This window comes from Vicugna pacos, chromosome 8 (assembly GCF_048564905.1).
Source record: "Vicugna pacos chromosome 8, VicPac4, whole genome shotgun sequence".
NCBI lineage: Eukaryota > Metazoa > Chordata > Mammalia > Artiodactyla > Camelidae > Vicugna > Vicugna pacos.
This window is the reverse complement of record NC_132994.1, coordinates 41,709,955-41,730,857: the sequence shown is the minus strand read 5'-3', so window position 1 is coordinate 41,730,857 and position 20,903 is coordinate 41,709,955. Positions and strand designations below refer to the sequence as shown.

Genomic DNA, 20,903 nt, shown 5'->3' with positions numbered 1-20,903 from the left:
TAAGCTAAGATTAGATCCAGGGACCTGGCATTCCTCCAGGAGTTTTTCCTAGGGGTTTGTCCATTGTGGAATTTCAAGATGCCACCTCAAATGATGGAGTTTAATTAGCACTCAGATAAATGAATAGTTGCCACACTTTTAAGGATTACAGTCTCGTGTCTCCATTGCCTGGTGCACACTTCCCACTAGCTTTACTTACCCATTCAGTGTTTCCCCCCGCCATGTTCAGACAGGCGCAGAATAATCACTTACTCTCCTTACACTCAAAGTAAAATACCAACACTCTGACTTCTTTATCCGCCCCCGACCTTTATTTCCCTATCAAATTAGCAAAGACTAAAAACCATGTTAATACCTAGTTTGAACAGAATAGGACAAAAATTCACTCAGATATTGCTGAAGGGAATGTAATTTGATACAGTTGCTCTGAAGAGCTATTAAGTCCTATGTATATAAGAAGATCCTCAGTAAAGGTATTTATTTAACTCTAGTTATTCGACACTGGGGAGTCTATCCAAAGGAAATAATCCAAAATGTAATCATATTATACCTAAAGCAGTTAATGAATATATTTTATATACTCAGTAAATAGGAAGCGACATCTCAAATAGCCAACGCTAAAAGAATTGTGGAGCAGATCATGGAATGCCCACACAATGGCATATTGTTTAACCACTAAAGTTTATGCTTGTCAATTTATTTAATGGCATGGACAGGTATTCATATAATAAATAAAGCAAGATACATAATTTCATGTATAATTTGATTATTTTTGACCATTCTCCCAGCCTTCCACCCCCACCTCTGGCAACCACCAGTCTGTTCTCTGTATCTATGAACCTGGTATTTTTGATTGATTGATTGTTTTCACCTACAAAAATACAAAGACTAACTAATGGGAAACTATTCCCAAATATAAACGGTATTTGCTTCTAGTCGGTATATGATCTTTCCCCTGCCTTTTTGTTTTTCTATATTTATCAAAATTTTCATTGTGAACTAGTAATAATCTTATGATCAGAATAATATTTAAAGGAAAACTGTGATAAACTTGGAAAAAAATCATTACCAAACTTTTGCCCCTAGACTTCCTCAGGATTTAGTTCCAGCTTTTTTAAGATTTGAATTTTTTAAACTTTTCTTACAAGGATACACCCTGTGAAGTCTTGAAAGTCACCTTTCTCCCTTTCTGACATCTGTTTCATAAAGAAGATGACTTCACTCAGTGATAACTGAATTTCCTCCTTTATAGCCAATTTATAGATTTCCATTTCAGACGGTGGCTTATTTACAACAACATCTATTAGATGTTAATATCATCCTCAGTTCACATGGAAATGGAGGTGACACAAAGCTTAAGTAAACAGATTGTTCATAAATCCTTGCACAGTCTCAGATCCAACTATTTAGTCTTTGTATTTTCAAGAGCAGTTTAAAAAGAAAAAAAGCTAATTATAGTACCAAGATTTTTTTCTTACATGCACACAGATCTATTTAAAATGTGATACAAAATAGTATGTAGAGTATTTCATATTCTTAAAAAAATGTGCATTGGAAATCTCTGCATTTTTCACCCTCAACCATTTAAAAGCCAAAAGAGTGGAATTATTTGTGATGATTATTATAGACTCACAATAATGTGTATGTTCATTACTAACATAGAAGAAAATCTGGGGCCACTTGGCACTATCTGTGACTTTGTCTTTCTCTACAGGATCTAATTGAAGGAAGATGTTAGGAAAGACTTAGCAGAGAGCCATTTTCCTGTTGTTACAGCAGTAAATATCCCTTAAGAAACTTCAAAACATGATGCTTGCTTGACGACGAAGAGAGTAAGAGAAAAGCTGTTCAGTAATGAGCCAGGGGAAAAAGAAAACCTTGTCTGAGAGATAAAGGAGGTGACTAGAAAAAGGGGAACGTACAGTCTACCAGACACTCGTGAGACTTCTCAAAACAAAATCTAGATTCGCTTTATGATGGAAACCCAAGATAATTAGAAACTGTATTTTAAAATTTATAATATTTTCCTTTATCTTTTAAAATCCAAAGCAAACATGACTACATGATATGAATGAATAGAGCTTGCTTATGGGTACCCAGGTATAGGAAACTTCTGTGTTTTTGAAATATTTTGTTTAAAAGTAATGTTTGGGGGAATCTATAGATGTGATGAAAAGCCAACAGTGTCTTCTTTCACTTCCCTCTCTCCTCACCCTAAAAGTCTGCCTCTCCTTCCGTTTATGAGGATTAGCTGCTAGTCTGTGATCCTGTAACTGGAGTGGACGTTTGTGTAATGCTCTGGGTCTCTCGCTATAATTGTATTTCTAAGGGAAATTGCCAAATTTTGGACCTGTCGTTAAACTGTTTGTAAACAGGGGGTTACTTGAAATACTCACTGCATTGGAGACATCTGCTTAGTGAACTTAAGAAGTAGCTCGTAGAGAGTGGAAGTTACATTGCTCCTAGAATCTGGAATCCTGGCTTCTCAGACCCTGTTTGGTGGTTGACTCACTGCATTACCTCAAGCAAGCCATTTTATCACTTTCAGTTTTTTTCATTAAAGTACTAGGCTATGGAATAAATGTATACTAAGCATCTTCTAAACACGGTGTTCTCTAACTATGGTACACTGATTTCCAAGTTCACAGAATGTTGTAAATCGGAGAAGTGAGTGTGGAAGAAGTTTCCTCCTCATAACTCAAAACGTCTTAACTCATTTTGGGGTATAAACACAATGACTCCTTTTGGTGAAATGTAGATTTGTGCTTCTTGTTATGTAATGCTTAGGTAGTCCAGATTTGTAAATACCTAGGAATGAAGAAGAAGTAGGAAAGTTGGACATCTTTATGCCCTAGAAAAATCTTGTGTCCTATGGAAGAGAAATTGGCTGATTGATAGTAAAAGGGAGATGCTAAAAATTTAAAGAAAACAATAAACTGCTATAGACAGAGAAACAATTAAAAACATGTGCCGATTCTTTACTTATGGAATAGTCACAGTCATAACTCCTTTCTTACCCAAAATTTGAATGGAGATTGCTTTCCTTTTTGAACAGATCTCCTGTTTTAATGACAGACTCAAGGGGAATTCTGGCAGCTGCAGCAAAAATGAGGAACAAGGATTTTATATCCGGCAAAACTGACTTTCAGGTGTAAAGGACACAGGCAAGAGATTATCTGCATGTAAGAACTTGGGGAATATTATTTCCCAGAGCCCTTCTGATGAACCTACCAGGCAATAAGCTTCAGACAACCAGAAGACCACGTATCATATGATTGCATTTTTATGAAATGTCCAAAATAGGTACATCTAGAGAGATAGAAAGTAGATCAGAAGTTCCCTAGGACTGAATGGTTTGGGGGAAATGAGGAGTGACAGCTAATGCGCATGGTGTTTCTTTTCGGGGACATAATAAAAATGTTCTAAAATTTATTGTGGGAATCAATTTAGTGTGACTATAATAAAACCACTGAAATGTGCACTTTAAATGAGTAAATTATATGATAAAATGTTAAAAAGGAAAACATTGTAGCTCTGAATTTTAATTGAAAATATTAAGAGTTTATGAAATATTTTATCTTAAATTATATAAATGTGCGTGCATGTGCGTGTGTGTGTGTATCCCCTGAAAAAGCCTAGAAACAATGATGAATTCATAGTCATGAGCATCCGTAGCACCCCGATTGGGTCTTATGTTTCTATTTCTTACTAACCAGGGCTTCTTGGAGCAATACCTGAAATAGAAAATGTAAAGATTAGTCTCAAACATCTCATCCAACCAGTTAACAAAGAAGCTAACAAAAACTAGTAGAGTAATGTCAAAAGGACTCAAGAGCTAACTTAAAAGAGGCTTTATCCAGCAAAAGATGAGAATTTTGAGTTTCAGTAAAAATAAGAAATGTAACAGATTAAAACCCATTAAGTATGTTTAAGTTGATAAGTTCATAGTGATGTTGAAAAGTAAAAACAACTGGACACATTCAAAGAAATAACAGTGAAGCAATTTATTATCTTGAAAACTGATAAAGGAAAAGAGTCAAGGCTTTATCTTGCCTTTCCTAAATGAACTTTATCACTGGAAACCAAGTCCTAGATAAGCCAAGTGTCTGTTAATAAAATTATTTCTGTTAATAAATGAAAGTGAACTGATAAAAGTAGAAGTTCACCCATTTTTATAATTCCTGATAAATTAATGGATCTAGGCCATGGTCATCAAAGCTGCTAACTTCTCAAAAGGAGAGCAAACCACATATGTGCCTCCTGATAAGGGAACATATCACCCAGGGTCTTGTCAAAGGGATCAGTTCTCTGGATCCGGCTTCCAATATGTCAAAAATATAGAAAGAAGAACATATCGAATTGCACTACACGTGTGCAGAACGTGGCTCCTTTAGTTCAAATGACTCCAGTTTGTCCAGATAAACTATAAGGAAATGCAAGGGGAAAATGGGGAGCCTGTAGTGTGAGGCTCAGAAGTCGTTTTTTTTTTTTTTAAGTGGGCAAATCTATAGTGTCGAAGGATGTGCTGTTGGTTGATGAAGAAATATAAGAGAGTAAATGCCAGGATGTGGTTACTTTTGGAGAGAGGGAAGGAGCAATGACTGGGGCCAGCACACAGAGGGCTTCTAGCTGGGCTGGCAAAGTCCTATTTCCTGACCTGGATAGTAATTATTGGGATATGTGTCTTTATCCTAGGCTGTATATTTTGTAGGTATGTGTTGTGGGTGGGAGGATCTGTATCTCTTTGTGTCTTTAGAATTTAACTGTGTTTTTAAATAAATCAATAATAAAAGCCATTACCCAGAAGGATAGTCAAACTTAGTGGAATGAATTTTGGATCTGGGGATCTATTTGGATCTCTTTCTCTCTCTAAAAGAATGTTTAATGTATTTGAATTAGCTTGATATGTATAAATTAGAGATCATATTTCAGACACAAACATAATTCAAATATAAAGTACATGTAAGTACATGTCTTAAAGTGCTGACTGAAAAGGTATTTTGATATACAACATTTGTCATTTTACATTATGAAATAGATTATCCAAATAACTTGAAACAATTTTGCATTGACCATTTCAGGTTTAGTTGTAAATTTTCAAACCATAAGCATGCTGTATGCTTCATAGGACATACTATGATATGTATTGTGTAGAGGACAGTAAATAGATCTTTAATTCATTTCTCATTTTACAACAGAAGCTACTTATGTTCAGAGCTGTTCTGAAAATTGGTTTCAGGGGCGTGGAGTAGTGGGGAAGACTGTGGCATTCGAATCCCAGGTCTGTTTCTTGCTGGCATTGTGTGAACATGATCAGGGATGATAACCTTTCCTGCCTCAGAAGCTTGTTAGAAGGATTAAGTGACTTAGTAAGTGTAGACATTCAGGAGAGTTGCTGGAATGTATTGAATGCTATATAATCATCAGCTATTACTACCTGGCCAGAATCATTTATGCAGTTCAGTCTTTGGGAAATTATATGGCTGAAAGCCTGCTTCTTATTCCTGGCATCCCTGAACTGGGGCGTTCTCACCACATGATTGTTTTCACGGAGGTCCTCACCCTCCTTAAGCAGCTTAGTATGAGATAGTGATATAAACAAAGCATGTTGTTCAGATTTTATAGTTTATGTCTGAATATTCACTTTCAAATACAGTTAGCATGTCAGAGGTAACTTGGAATGGAATCCATGTTCTTTATATCTTGAAATGTCAGTTCACAGTGTAAGTATATATTACAAGAGCTATGAAAGGGGAAGATGTTTAGAAAAGAAGGGGGGGGCAAGAAAGAAGAGAAAGGGAAGAAGAAACGGGGGAAGAAAGTAAGAAAAAAAAAACCTCATGGGGAAAAGGAGTGCTTTGAAATATTTGATTTGCAGTCCACTTTACCAAGATGCGGGTGGTCTGTGATTATAATTAGTTGTGTGATTATCTCATTTAAATATATTTATATTTCTTAGTGGAAAATCTTTATCATGATTTTTCAAATGTAAAAAGTTATTCGACTAGCACAAAACCAGTAGTAACCCCCTCCCCAGTTCTAGATTTTAACTAATCTTTGGTAAATGCAGCCCCACCTGTTTGAAAAGAATTTGGAGAGGCCTTAGGAAACTTAAAAATGTTAAGAAATTTAACTTTTCCAAGATCCTAAGGAATCTAGACATCAAGAAATATTTACATATGTCTACTAGTGCCCATTTCTTTCCTATTGATTTTCTTATTAAGAACTTGAATGGAAATTGTAGAATAGATAAACACACAGGGAAATATATATAGCTCACAGAGAAAAAAATGCGACAATGAATATATATATTTTCATGTATAACTGAAAAATTGTGCTCTACACTGGAATTTGACACAACATTGTAAAATGATTATAAATCAATAAAAAATGTTAAAAAGAAAAAAAAGAACTTGAATGGAAAAAGGCCCAAAATATATCATAAGAAAGTTGTACATGAATCTTCCTCACAGTATTAATATGACATGACTCATTTTACAAATGTTTATCAATTACATTATTCCAAACCTATAGTATTGGCATAGCTCTGTCAACTGAAAAAAAATGCACAACCTAAAAGTGGAGAATTTTATTTTATTTGACAAATTTTCTGAGAACTTAAAGCCAGAAGACAGCCTCTCAGATCGCTCTGAGGGACTGCTCCCGAGAGGTAAGGGAGAAGTCAGGATACAGGGTTTGTGCAACAAAAACCAGGTAGTAGGAACATCAAAAGATTACTGTTAATTAAAGAAAACCAGACATCTCAAGTTAATGAATTTAGCACTGTTGCATGTATGGGAAGAAGCAAGAGTCTGGGCTGCTTGAAATCATTTCTTTGATGTGACCTTAACAGTCTAGGGGCCACCATCTTGCTTTTCTCCATCGTGAATCCCCTGGGGTGCACAGTTGGGGTGTCCGCAGTGGCTGACGGCTTGATGGCTGCAACGGCCTTTGTTTACTGATATTGTGGGCAATATATTTCATCCACAGCTCTCATAGTTGAAAAATAATTGTTTTATTGTTTTTTAATGTTTTTTACCTTGTATGACCAGTTTTATGCTAAAACAAGGTTATTTTACCTTTGAACTACCAAAAGTAGACACAAGAGCTACTTTACACATAAATGGCCCTTTAAAACAATACTATTGTGTACTGATTCGCCACAGAGTCTGTATGAAGGAAAAAAAAAACTGCCAAGTGCTGTGTTGTGAACCAATAATTAGATTCTCAATGTGGTGTAAAGTACTCACAGGAGGTTCCTTCTTGGCCTCATAAATTTGACCCTATCCTTCCATTCTAATGCTATTAAGTGACTTAGAGACATGACTTAACAGTAAAATAAGCTCCTAAGCGACAGTGACAAGCACATAAGACTGAAATTATACAGTGATGACTGCTGTTCGTTTAGGAATTGGCTGTCCCATTTGTTCTTAAATATCAGGCGGATGGCAAATGGAGAGTTGGCTGTTAAACTGTGAACTCAGCATCACATGGCTTCAGACCTCTCATGCTATTTGATTAACTTAAAGATTATTAAAGACTTTTTTTGCTTCATTCACTACAGAAACAGTATATATTATACCGGTGGCAATAAATGTTTTGATAAAAGTATTCTTTCCAATCAATTTATTTCGCTAGTTCAAGGCTTCTCAAACTGTGATGTGTATCAGAATTCCCAGGAAGGCTTATTAAAATGCAGATTTATGGGCCCTGCTATGAGAGTTTCTGACTGTAGATCTCAATTGGGGCCTGGTAATTTGCATTTCTTGTTCCTTATAAGTTCCCAGATGATGCTGATGCTGCTGGTTTGAGAATACCGTGAATCCCTCTTCTTGGAATTAACAGGATTCCTTTTTTTAAAAAAATGAACTAAGAAAATAGACATCCGGGTTTGGCTCTCACCTTTGTTGAGGAAACCACGTCCTAATTTGCTGGATCAAGAATTGAGGGAAACATTTTCTCTATTGGAAATTATAATGAAGCTCCTTTCTAAAATCTGATAAACATTGTATCAAATGGAGCATAAGCTATTTGGGGTTTCATTTATATTAAGGACAATTCCAGTTAAATAAAGCAAATAAAAAAGCCCTGCCACAATCCCTAAGGAATATGGGGCACAAATTTCTGTTATTACTCTGATACATATTGAAGTTTTTAAAGAGCCTTTTGAAATCTTATTTCCTCAAAGTCCAGGATCCATGTTGGACTTTGCTAAAATTTTTTGTTTGTTTACTTTTTTATCCCTAAAAGAAGAGACAACTTCTATTTTCTAACCCTTAAAAAGAGATAATTGCTTTTTCCCAGGCTCCTTAGTCATTTGTCTTCAACAGTACTGCCTTGTAGTGACTAAAATTAGGGCCAAAGTAAGAATACTCCACTTTTTTTTGTTAACAGATGAAATTTTTGGCATTCATGTCAAGCTTTAATCAAGTGCATTGCTGTTTGTTTAATGTTAAAAGAGCTTGACTCCACATCCTTCGCATCTTGAAGCTGCCTGGCCCTTAGACGGGACCGTGGACTTCTGTGCATCTCCATCACTTCTGTTTTACTCCCCTTTTATCCTTGACTGCCCTGATTTTTGTGTAAGTTTAAGATGTACACAGTTTTGATTTAGTCATTGCAAAATGATTAACACAGTAGGGTTAGTTGACACCTCCATCACTTCACATAATTGTCGTTTCCTTTTTGTGGTAAGAATATTTAAGATCTACTCTTCTAGCAACTTTCAAGTTTATAATACAGTATTGTTAACTATACTTACCAAGCCTTGCATTAGATCTCCAGAACTTACTCGTCTTATGGAAGTTACACCCTTTCATCAACTGGAAGTTACACCCTTTGACCAACATCTTCCCATTTTCCCCATTCTCCCTACCCTCCCTCCTCTGCCAATCACCATTTTGCCTCTATATCCATGAGTTCAGCTTTTTAAAATTCCACATATAATTCATTTCATACAGTATTTGTTTTTCTCTGTCCCTGAGTCTTTTTAAAAGACTATTCCAGTGCTTTCTGTTGGACTTAATTCTTTTTAACAGATCTAAAAGATCAGTTCCTTAACTACTGTAGGTGATTCCCACCTGAATGATAACCTTCAAGATGTTGACTAATCACCAAAAACAAAAAAAAAGGGCATATGATGTGCATAGGTCACAGTGGGAGAAGTCTGCTTAATCTAAAACTGTATTTAAGATCTTCAAGAACACCTGAAGGATAACTTTCTCTACAATTTTGTGCAATTGTTTTTCTGTATATCTGATACCTTTTTCCATTTTACATGGTCAGACTAATGGCCAGGATTTGTCTGATTACCTTGTGCAGTACTACAACAGTATCGTATTTGTCTTCAGTTTCTCTTTTGGACAAGAAATGAAAGTTATTACTTGAGCCTTCCCTGTATATCATAATATACTCTGTGGATGTTCTTCCACTGTCACACTTCAGAAACAAGTATTATGAGTCATTGACCACAGCTCTCTTGTTTACTTATGTATTCCAAGTGCCTTGTGCAACTCGGCCTATAGTTCATAGGCACTCAATAAATATTTGTTGAATATTTGAATTTACATCTCTAAAAGGTCAGAATTATAGAATAGATTCCTCTTTGAAAGCTTGTAATTTAGAAAGTTTAAACTGTGTTGAAGTCTGTGTATGTGTGTAATCGCTTTTCAAAGGCATTCAAATAGTACAAGAATGGTCACAATTGGCAAAATAAATTATGTTTCATGTTAGTGATTACTTATGCTTATATTTTAAAGAGGAAATGCCCTCCAAATTATTTCAGTTTGATATATTCAAAACTTTTCTAATAAGGAAAGTATTGAGTTATGTGACATTTTGTATTCTGATGATGATTGTTTCATTGAATTATTTATGGTACTGTAAGAATGTAACACTGATCTATTAAAAACGTAGTATTCTCATGAAATAGAATATATGAATATACTTTTAAATCTCTTAATTTAAGTGAAAAATATTTAAGATGCTTTTAGTCAAATTAACGTAATCCAGGAGTTGGCAAACTACAGATGTGCCCGTTCATTTCCATTTTGTCTATGGCTGCTTTGACCCTACAACTATAGTTAGTGAGTAAATGAATGAGTGAATGCCCTCTGACCAGAAATTCCATTGTCAGACATTCAACCTGATGAAATAGTCATGCATACAGATAAGTATGTAAAGGGATATTTATTCACCGCTGTTTGTAATATCAAGACAATGGAAATCTCAGTGTTGAATAATGGGAGATTGGCAACTAGGTTCTGACATATCCATACACTGGTATACTATATAGCTGTTTAAAAAAAGATATTACAGAAGTGTATCCATTGATATAAAACAGGGGTCAGCAAACCACAGCACAAATTCAGTCTGGGACCTGTTTTTGTACTATCAAAACTAAGAATGGTTTCACATTTTAAAGGGTTATAAGAGAAAAAAACTAAAAATGAGCCATAGAGAATGTCTGGCAAAGCCTAAAATACTTACTCTCTGACTCTCTACAGAAAATGTTTGCCGACCTCTGATGTAGAATGATGTATTTAATGTAGATTAAGTTGCTAGGGATGGATTTAAAACATTACAAAATAGTATATATGGAAAGATGCCATTTTGCATAACAAATACAATCAATATCATTTAGAAGATAGATGCTTAAGATGTTAACAGTAATTGTGTTTGGGTAGATAAGATTAATGGGGCTTTATATTTTTTGTCTATTTGTCTAATTTTATGATTTTTCAATAATAAGAATGTATTGTATAAGAAAATTAAAATTTTTCTTGGTAAATGGGAAAATAATAGGGAAACAAGAAATTCTCTGAGTTTATGTTTCTTTATTTTGTAGATGAGGAAACTGAGACTAAGAGAGGTTAATCAGCTTTCCTGGGGGACACAAACAAGACAAAAATAGCACTGCTGCCAAATTTTGTGTCCATCAGCATCACCCTTTGATAACTTAAAATGTTCATCCATCAGTTGACATATGAAATTACGAACTCTGCCCAAAGGCACTTGGAGGTGTTGATGCAGGAAAACAGGTGTGGGGCATGAGGAGAGGCCATGTCCCAGGTCTCGGCTGAGCCCCTGGGACGTGCCCCACCAAGCGTGGGTCCTTGGCTTCTCGCAGGAAAGAATTCAAGAGCGAGCCACAGTTGAGTGAAGGTAGGTTTATTCAGAGAGATACATTGAAAGGCAAGAGAAAGGCCACAAGGTGTGAGTGTTGGGTGCTCAGATTAAAAGTAGGTACACATTCCATAGACAGAATTCAGGCCTCTCTGAAGAGGGAGAGAGAGGGGCGGCTGGGAGGCGCAGTGTTGCTGGTTTTTATCGGCTTGGTGGCTTCCTATGCTAATAAGTGGAAGGACCATTCTAAGTAGCCTGGGGAAGGGGCTGGGATACCCAGGAAGTTGGCCATTTCCCATTCTTTGATCTTTTGTGGCTAGCCTTGGGACTGCCATGGTACCTGTGGGTGTGTTATTCACCATGTTAATATATTACAATGGGCTCAAGATCTACTAGAAGTTAAATCTGTCATCATCCTGAGCCTCAAGGCCTACTGGGGGTTGAATCTTTTACCATTTTGATGTTAATTGCTGTAGCATTCCTTGAATGGCTATGCCCTGCCTCCTTCCTGTCTCAGTGTCAGTGTGTAAATAAAAGACAAACAAAGGCAGGTGATGCAGAAATCAAAATACGTCAGTTTAATGGGAATAGATGTACAACTAGATAGGTTTACATTTGCTTAGATAGAGTGAAAAAGGCGTGGCTTACATTTTGCTTTAAAAAAAAAAAGCAAATAAAACCTATATAGACTTAGGTGTTTAGGTTACCTTGTAAACTTGCAAACTACTACTCCTGAATAATATACTAATTAATTGTTTTTTCATACCTGTAGAGTTAGTGGTTCAAACGCAGTCATCTGAGAAAAAACAGGGCACATTTCCTGAAGCTCACACCCTGTACTACAAAATAGACCCAGAAGAGACATTTGACTTATCCTCAGGCCTTGGTGCCAACAACTGTTTATAAAACTAGTCTGAAACTTTTTGAAGGAGAGCAAATACACTACAATGGTGAGAAACGGCCGTTGTAATTAACGAGTGCTAATGACAAAAAGAAACAGTAGACTATAGAAAGCAGACATAAAAGCTCAGCAGTTTTTGAACCATTCAGTGTAAAGTCAAATATACTTCGTTTATTCCTGAGGGAACCAGTATTTTATAGCGAAGAACAATGATGGTGATAATTGTTACGCTCTTTAAAAAGCACTTGTGCATTTAATCACATTTAATCATCTTGTGAATTGGGAGAACAATCCCTATTCACATATTTAGAAACTGAGGCAAAGAGGGGGTTAAGTGAGTGCTCAAGATCATACAGCCCGGTCAGCTGAGGACCTGGAACTCATCTTCTGGCCCCAGCCCAGTGTCTGCATGTGATGCTGACGCTGACTCACCAAGATAGGATCCGTGTACGTTGCGCTAAATCAAAAAAACAGAAACATGTTTTTTAAACCGATAACAATAAAAAGGTTAAACTACAAATATTTCGAGGCTCTTTAGCGGTGAGATTCAGTACTTGGAAAAATTCGTTAGCAGAGAATGCCTCCTAACTCAGAAATGCCAGAGATTCACAATATGCTTACGTGGATGAGGCTGTCATTCTCTTCCTCTTACCTTTTCTCTTGAACAAAGGTTTCTGAGCCTAGATTTTGGTATATATCCAATGATTTGTGATCTTTACCTACAAATGTAATAATAAACAAAATAGTCCCTATTTTAACACTATGATACTATGTATTAACAACCTTTGTAATGGTGGTTTCCACAAATTCTATTAGAAATAATAGCCAGATAGGGTACGTGCTTTCATCATTCCCTGTCTCTTTAGTAGGCATTATGTTTTCAAAAAAAAAAGTTTTCATTTTGATGTGAAATGTATGCTCAGAAACTATTTGTCATACTTACCTAATATTAAATATTATTAGCAATAAACTGCACATTTAAAACATTATGTTAGTGACTTGCCCATTTTTTTAACTTAAATTGAGATTGATCAACTCAAAACCCCGTCTTTAAGCCCTTTGTAGTGCTTGGACTGTTACGATGTTATTTATTGTTCTTGGGCCAGTGCTTTAGGAGTTAGAACATCTAAGATAACATACTGTGTCGTACAGCTAACAATAATTCTAAGCATGAAAGCTGTCTAGCCATGGTTTTGTTTCTCCTTTTCTGTGCATTTTTAACTTCCATAGTGAGTGTATGTTAGAAGAAGGACATACAGCGATATCATATTGTCATACTTTATCATATGATCATACTTGTTCCCTTTTTTTCCCAGCTCCACTTCTGCCCCATTTTTCTCTACAATACATGTATACTTTCTCCTTGAGGAAATGTTATTTTAAAGGACCCTAATTCTTTCTCAAGGTTTCTCCTCCAGATAGCCAGTGTAATGTTTCATGGTGTTGTGATTTATATATCTTTGCCCTTACAACTCAGAAAAGTTCCATAATCAACGAGAACCACTGCCTTTCTCCCCGCCCCATCTCTCAGGACCCTGATGATCAAGAAATGCTTCCACTTGTAAATGAAGGGCACCAAGATCGTAAGTGTTGGAACCTTCTTGATCCAGCTGATGTGCTTTTTTAACCAGCCCTTTAACTTCTGTCCCTGATAGTTAAGGTTATTAGCTTGCCTTCTTTCTTCTGTTTCTTTCTTGCCATTTTCTAAACCCTATGAATCTCTCTCTCCACCCTGCTCTCTGTCAGGCTCCTTCCTCTCCCCTCCTGCTTTCTCTCTTGTCCCCCACCACATTAACCCAGAGTGTGCACGACATACGCATACTCACCTACAGGAGTACCCCCTCTGCCGTCCTACTCTCCCCTTCGACCTAATTCAGTCTCTCCTTTTGTTTTATTCCCATAGTTACAGCCTATATCACTCAATTTATTCTCTACTGATCTGTTGGTTCGTATTGTTATTTTCTGGTGTTATTTTATGTTTCTATAGTTTTATATGGTTGACTTGCCTTCCTGGTTATAAGCTTCTTGAGACAAGGATCTTATTTTTTGTGGTGTATCTCCCTTATAGCTCTTAGGACATTGGGAAACATGTTGTAAGTGCTTCTTAAGTCTTAAAACCATGCCACATCGAGCAGAAAAGCACCTTAGAAAGTGTTTTATCTAGTGCCCTCATTTTACAAGAGAAAGAATTAGAGAAGTGAAATAACAACTCATCTTCACTGTGGCAGAACAGGTAGGTAGTAATCCGGAACTAGAACTCAGGCCCTGTTTCAGTGTGCCTGTTACCAGGCCACCTCGACTCCGGCTTATGCTCAGGGAAAACGCAGGATCACTTCCGCAAGTAGGTGGCGTTGGTTTCTGCCCACACGGATGCTGGTGATGTCCACCTTGAACAATAGCATGAATTCCCTCCAGTATTTCTCACTATTTTTCATCTTACTCTTTTAACTTTATAAAATCTTTCTCACTCAGGAGTTAGGGCATGAAATTGAACCCTCACGGAAAAAAAATTAGTATTAGAATATAATTTTATTAATTCATTTATTAACATTTATTTTGACTAGGGGCTAGTATAAAAGCAAACTTTGAAAGGTTTCACTAGCTGTTAATTTTTTCATGAAAATAAATATCTTTTTTAAAATCCTGAGTCTAACAGGATTCACTAACAGCACTCTGCATCTAGATTTTTTTATTAATATACTTACCAGAAGTTTTTTCTTTCATTTAATCTTTGTGTTTTCATACGTTAGAAACTCAAGCCTAAGGCACTGTTATATTGATACTTCTTGGTTATGACCTGTGGTTACTGGCTGGTTAGCGTGTATATCCTTACTTATTTTGAATAAACAAGATTTTAGTGCTTTAGTTTTGCAGAAAAATGAAGAATACTCTCTTCATCTAATGGCCTAGAGGCTAAAAATTGAATTATACTGAATTACAGGGAAGAAAAACAAAACAGTTGACACAAGTTTTCATCTAATTAAATGTATACATTTTAAAAAATGAAGTTCGTAATACAATTTGATAAATACAACAAGTAATTCTTTTAATTTAGGAAAACTTCAGTTTGGGGTTTTGATTAATGAGAGAGAGAATGCAAAGAGTAGAAAGAGGCAGTGAAAGATGTGTGCACATTTTCAGTTAAAAAAGAAAAGAAAGATGTATGTACGCTTACATACAAGGGACTCACAGGGGAGATCCTTCCAGATCAAAAGACTTACGTGTTATCTGAAATGGCACAAAGCTGGCATTCACTTGGCTGTAGCTGTCATCAAACCGCCCCATACCGGAGCATTTAATTAGAGGAAGAGGGCCTCTCTGAACCTCAGTTTTCTCATCTATAAACCAAGATTATGCAATTAGATGATATTTGATGTCCCTTCCAGCTCCAGATTTCTCTTGGATTGACTGTTTTTATATGTCTTTATTCAGATATTTAAACCTTTTGAGGTTTCCCTCTAAATTGAAAAGCCAGAGTAATTCAATAAGTATTTATTGGTTGAGTGATTAAATTTGGCCCATATTACCTGTGCTGATCAACTCAGCTAACGATATATGGGTTATTCAGTTATTTTCAACCAAAGATATTTATCATATCTATGGCATTTCATGCTGGAAGCTTTATGTAGCAAAAGTGAGTAATAGGTAAACTCTGCTTGTACTAATGGGGAATTAGTGTTTGATCTTTTAACAGTGAAGTTTTCAGCATGAGCATTTGAAGAAAGGCTTTGATATTAATTGTACATTTCAAACCAAAGCATGTCTGAACTGAAACTGGTTCTTTCCAGAGCTGTCTGTTCATATTCATATTTTCTTTCCTTACTTTTTGCTCTGGTGTATAAATATTCTTGTACAGTTCTTCAGGGATCTGCAAACTAGAATGGCAAAGAAAGCCATACATCTTATTTACAGCCTTGTCTAATCCTATCTGTACGGATAAAATAAAAAGATAAATGTTTTTTATTTGATAGGTTCTAAAATATGAAGTTTTTTTAAACTTTTGATCAAACATAGCAGTAAGACTGATGATGTTATTTAAGGGTAATGAAAAGATGCTGTTTGGCTGCAGTTATTCTGAAATTCTTAACTTGAGACCATAAAAGTTTTTATTTAAACCTGTTTGTTAGTTACATGCTTGAAAGACTATTTTAGAAGCTATTTCATCATATTTTACCACTCTTTTTTTCAGCAAATTATATGAGTTTTGATTTTTGCTGTGAATGTAATCAGAATCTCTATAATGCATAATCTTTTGGAAGATTCCTTTTGGACCATTAGGTGTCTGCCCATTTTGAACTGATTGGTGCAAGTTGCACAAAAACTCTATTTAGTGGTAATGGTCATTTAAAAAAAAGAATATGTCTTCTGTTATCATCATGGATTGTATTTTATTGCCTGTCATTTTTCATTTTCATCTTGCTCTCTTTATAGAATCCTCCCCAGCAAATATAAGTACCAGCAAATCCTGGAGACCAAGATTGACTAAGAGTTGGGTGGCAAATCAACTCTATCTTTATAAAAATTATAATAATTTTTCTTTTTTTGCCAGCCTCATTTTAATACCAGTTTTATGACTTCTGAGTACTAGTTTTTCAGTAATAAATCAGAAGTAGAAATGATCAGCCCTGCTCTCCCATTTCTCTGGGGAAACTGAGAACCAGAAAAGTTAAACGGTGGGCCCAGGCCTCCCACTGAACTGTAGCAGAGCCAGTCCTAGGATCCAAGTACTGACCTGTCCAGTGCTGCCTCCGTCATGCTGCCCCATTTGAAGGGGCACTGAATTGAAGTACCATTTTCTTAGTGTGCTCTTTGTCATCATTTGCTTTTGAGTACATTATCTAAGATACGCTAGTTAAAACTTAACTACCCTTTAGAATGATTTGTGACATTTCTCCTTCATTCTTTTAACAATATTAACTTTGTAAGCTAGTTTGGAATTTTACTACTCACCATTTTGGGTAAAAAGATGTTGTCTTTGAGACTCTGGATTCCTCCTCCAAGTAACCTCTCTTCATGTCTCAAGGGGAGGTAACAAATCGAACACTAAGAATTGGAATTGACTTAGGCTCACATATGATTTCATTTAAAGCATCAATAGGTTAATTAATGTTTTCATCCAAAAACTATTTTGTAATTGTGCCCAAGGTTGAGACTCCAGAATCCTTGATGTAATTATTTGCAGACAATAGAAACTAGTGGAATAGAACACTTTGCAAATACTAGAATATTAGTGGTTTCTCATTCTAGTGCTCCAGGTACATTTATTAATATTTGACTCATTCATTTATTAAATGAATGTTTATTGAGTACCAGCTACTTTACAGGATACTGAGTATATACACACAGCAATGAACAAGATCAAATCCATGCCCTCATGAAGCTTACATCTGGCAGAGTTGTCCAACAGTCAACAAGTAAGCAAATAGGATAATTAGGGTATGATAAATAGTGGGACAGAAATAAACAAGATAATATGATAAATAATAAATGAGAATGGCCAACTTTATGTGGGGTTGGTAAGAAAGACCCCTCTTAGAAGGGGACATTTAAGCAGATTCCTGAAGTTAAGAATGAACCAGTCACGTAAAGAGCTAGGGAAAGGGCATTGCAGCAGGAGGAAACAGCAAAGGCAAAAACCTTGAGATAGGAAGGGCCACTGTTTCCTGTTAACTGAGAGTGTATGTATCTTCCCACCTGCAGCTCCTAGGCATACGCTGGCAACATCAATAAATTTAATACAGAATGACCAGATCTGGGTCGGATATGTAAATAGGCAATGGAGAAGAAATGGAGATCTTTTCCTCTATTTTTAAAGATAATTACTTGGGGATGTAAGAGAGGAACATAAGGAAACATTTCGAGATGTGGATCTTGCCTTCTGTAGTCAAATGCTGCATTGTGTGATGCCAGTTGTCTGTGTAAAAGATCACAGAAGGCAGTGATCTTGGCCTGGACCTAGGCCTGGAGAATGGGTGAATTTGTATTGGCCAACAGGAGGCAGAAAAGGGTGTTTCAGGATGAGCAAACTGGGTGAACAAATATACTACTGTGGCAGGACACACACACACACAAAAGGTAATTATGCAAGAAGACGAAAGTGTCAACCTTATTGTGGTAATCATTTTACAACACGTACGTGTATCAAATCATCACGTTGTATACCTTAAACTTACACAGTATGTCCATGATATCTCAATAAAGCTGAGGGGGAAAAAAACTTTTTCAAAAAAGATACTAAAGTGGACCAAACTTCAATGAGTGCTCAAGAACTGGTCTTTGAAGGAACAAAAAATGATAAATGGTCCTATTGTTAGAGGTTATTGAAAAGTCAGTAATCAGTTTTGACTTGAAGTTTTAGACAACAGAGGGAATCGTTGTGGTTTCTTGAATAAGAAAGTTGTACGGTAAAAAGAGGAATTTGGCAATATAGATACAGATTAATGGAGACAGGAAGATGTGAGACCAGGTAGGAGGACCTTCTTTGCTATGGTACCTGGTGATGAAAACATGGACTATGCTCATCATAGAAAGGGAAGAAGCCATATATGAGACATTTCCAGGAACTTCCATGTTGATACTCAATAACTAAAGAGTAAGAAATCAAAAGTCAAAATGCAGCTCTCTCGTGCCTCATGGACTATCTGAACAGTGGTGTCAGTGATGGAACTGGGGAAGTTTGCCCGGGAAGTTAAATGATTGATTTCATCTTGGACATGTTAAGTTTCAGAAGACGACACCCAGATTGTGATGTGAGCATGCAAGTAGAAGTACAGAACTAAATTCAAAAAGAAAAGTTGAATTTGGGAGTGCAACCGGTGATGAGAAGGCGGGCTTAGCTCTTGAGCATGAATGCTTATGATTAAGAGTGTGTGTTTGGGGGAAAAGGGGTGTACATGCACATGCGCACGTACACACACACACTCAGAGAACCCAAGTATAGCGTATCAAACGGCAGTTGGATTAAAGACAGAACAAGAAACATTTTCAGGCAGTAAATAGGGAAAGTATTACTTCACATAAAAACTACCACTAACCTTTTAGAGTGATTACTATGTATCCTAAGTATTTTTTTCTAAGATCTTTAAATATAATAATTCATTCCTTTCTTTCCACAACCTTTAAAATAGCAAGTACTATTGTTATCTCCATTCTATAGATGAGGAAGTTTAGGCGCAAGGAAATTAAGCCAGTTTGCCCAAGATCATCCAATTTGAAGAAGCAGAACTAAGATTCAACTACAGGCATTGTGTTTTCAAAGCCTCAGCCCTTAACTCCCATGCCATATGGTTATAATATCCATGATGGTGTTTTAATTACAAGTCTGACTTCCATCTTATGTAAGTTTCTTGCAAAGGAGTTAATTAATTAACAGTTTTAAAAGTTGGGTGGAAACTAGAAAGTCAGCAGATGGCTGGACAGTGATTGGATAATCCCTTACAGCAGAAAAGAACTTAAAATTCTCCAGGGTAAGGCAGAGAAGGAAAGGAAGACTGTACTTTTTGGTTTATTTTTCTTTCTCTTCTTCTTCCATTCACTGTTTAGTTGTTGAAACAGAAAATTGTCCACTTTAAAGAGGGTTATAATAATAATTTGTGGGAAAAAATGGTTCTGTTTTTTTAAGAGCCTCATATAGTACAAATGTCTGTGTCCTCATTTGTATCCCAGGAATACTAGTTTATCTAAATTGACTGTCAGCCAAATTGTTACATGAAAACTTAGTCTTTTCTTAACTTTCATTACAAAGTAAGATTCCAAAAGAGTAGGGTTTCAGAAATAGTGTCAATATCAATATGAGTGGATTATCTCCAGTCCAGAAGCCCCGGTGCCTGGCTTCTCTCTGTAGGGAGGCTGTGTGCTTAGACCAGAAGTTGTGGGCTGGAACTCTTCCCTCTGAAGGAGCCCCCCAGGTCTTCTCTGACAGTGACCTTAATGAATGCTTTCCCACACTGGGAGAGGATCTTACTTCCATTCTCCATGCTTCCCAGGGCTCCCCTAGCTTTTGTTAGGAAGAGGGAAAAGGAAATAGTAGGTTCCCAGCCCACCACGCTTGGTCACACAGTATGGCAAGGAGAAGGGACAAGGCCCTGCTGCAGGGAAAACTATCACAGTCTTTCCTTCAATGAGTACATTCACTCAGTGCTTTACTTTGGACCTAAAACTGTGAATGGGTATCACAGTTCTGCTCAGGTGGACTGGCTGCTCAAAAACGTTCAACATTTTTCCATTTTAACAGAATAAAGTTTTTAGCCTTACCCATGAAAATATGGGCTGTGTATATCTGACTTTATTTACAAGTGTTCCCCTTTTCTTTGGACAGGCAAGCTGACTTACTCCATTTCTTCTGCAGGCCCCCACTTGCGGGTATCTGTGCTTATATTCTTACATTGATGCCTTCGGGGAGGCCCCCTCCGCTTCCCACACCTCACACATCTCTAGTACTATTAACCTCATTACATGCTGCGTACAATCCTCATCTAAATGCCGTCTCCACCCATAGAGCCTTAGCGAACTCATCTGAACTCCTAGATGGTATTATGCCAGGCTCTCATTTTATCTGTGTTCCAGATATTTGCATGCATATTTTGCCTTTGTTACTGAATTCTGGGCAGAATTTGTATCTAACTTAACTTTGTATCTTCCATATCACCCACGCTTGACATCAGAGGAGGTCAAAACTGCAAAGGGCTGAGTGGACATATAGATTACTGGTAATAAGATGTCTTTTTCACAACTTCTTTCTCAGTGCCCTAGTAAATAAAGCTGAAACAGGACCAGAGCTCCTGATTTTCAGTCCAGGACTTAGCACCAGCAACAGTGGTTCTCTCCCTGTCTTGCACATTGGAATCACCTGAGGTCACCTGTGGTGCTTTAAAAAAAA

At 36.6% G+C, this 20,903-nt stretch overlaps 1 protein-coding gene across 2 annotated transcripts in view; it reads left to right on the top strand.

Moving 5' to 3' along the window:
- MAN1A1 (mannosidase alpha class 1A member 1) overlaps nucleotides 1-20,903 on the top strand; it is a 151,706-nt gene that overhangs the window by 65,420 nt on the left and 65,383 nt on the right. The window lies entirely within an intron of this gene.